We start from the raw sequence: 1,371 nt of genomic DNA, 5'->3' as shown, positions 1-1,371 counted from the left end.
ACAAGTGTTTGTTCAAGTATAGGGGAAATTCGAGATTTTAGAAGTGGATTTTGTAAATTGAGGTAAAATTTTGGTCTGTCTGGTGGTGTTGCTCTTATTCAGGTATTCACACTGTAACATACCTCTTCTGTATGTCAGGTTGGCAAAAGTATTGTGTTTCTTTTATGACTTTTTTACTTGCGCAGGTTGGAGCACAAACTGAAACTAAGCTGAAAGGCAAAGAAATTGAGAGTAGAAGATGCTCTTAATGCAGCACAGGTAGAATAGTGGATTCTAAGTTACCCCAAGCGCATTAATTTTCTATTTTTTATGCAAGGTTGTGAGTTTTGCGGCTGAAGGCGTTAGCAATGTAATTTGTTGTTTATGATAAGTGGATTCTGGTCTCGAAGGGAAGTAACAAAACATGGATCACTGGAGAAATAATCTTAGGTTCTCTAGTTTGTTCATACTAACCAGTAAGAGTGTTGTGTTGTATTTATAAATTAATCTCTGTCACTTATGTTTATTCACTTTCTCAATACGTTTGCAGGTCAAATCCTTGCTTGATGATGCTAATGCAGGTTCTCCCGAGTCCCCTCAATATGGCAGGGAGTTCTAGTAGCTCAACTGCTAGTTCAGGCCATTTGTTGCCTTCAATGCCAAAGTAAAATCTGGGACCTTTTTGCTACTCATCCTATCTACTCCCTGGTAAATACTTTTTTATCTCTATGTGTTATCTACTCCTATTGCTTGGTTGCCGACTGATGGAATGCCAATGTAAAATCCTCTGTGCTATGTAATACAAGTATACAACACAGGAATGTGCATTTATATGTGCTTCTGAGTATGCAATTGAATTGTACAGATTCTTATGTAGGTGTATAAGTTTGTCCTTTCTTTGTAATATTACTACGTAAGCTGATGTGACTTGGTCATTAGAAGCAATTGCCATAATAATTTTACGCCTATCTTGACATTTACTTGGGAAGTTCCCCTCTATGTTCTTTTTTCTCTTATAGTTTGTCCATCATGCATAGTCACATTTTTCTTATAATTTTGCAGATAAGAGGTCCTTCATTTGAGTGTTTACACACAAGAGTGCAACATCTGAAAAAAGAAAGCAAGCCATCAAAGAAGTAAGTCACGCGTATCTCTTTTAACCTTGCATAATGATTATTTGATTAGTTATTCAGGAATATCAATTTGGCGACTAACGAGGAACTCATAAGTACATGTGTAACTTCAGTTCAGGGTAAATGTTCATATTGGTTGTTCTTTAAAATACAACCTTTTTACCAAGACATAGGATTCAATCATAAGTGTTCTGTATTCATCTAATTGTCATAAACCATGAATCTAATGTCGGGTCTTTACAAAATTTTGAAGATTGGT

The 1,371-nt window shown here is 35.8% G+C and overlaps 1 long non-coding RNA gene across 1 annotated transcript; it reads left to right on the top strand.

Moving 5' to 3' along the window:
* Nucleotides 1-1,117, top strand: LOC113338481. Its single transcript, XR_003354784.1, has 3 exons — nt 1-258; nt 530-687; nt 1,042-1,117. It is a non-coding gene; the product is annotated as an uncharacterized LOC113338481 (long non-coding RNA).
* The last annotated feature ends 254 nt before the right edge of the window (nt 1,118-1,371 follow it).

The sequence above is a fragment of the Papaver somniferum genome, chromosome 1, assembly GCF_003573695.1.
Source record: "Papaver somniferum cultivar HN1 chromosome 1, ASM357369v1, whole genome shotgun sequence".
NCBI classification, from domain to species: Eukaryota; Viridiplantae; Streptophyta; class Magnoliopsida; order Ranunculales; family Papaveraceae; genus Papaver; species Papaver somniferum.
The sequence above is the reverse complement of the archived record's forward strand: the minus strand, read 5'-3'. Positions and strand labels throughout refer to the sequence as shown.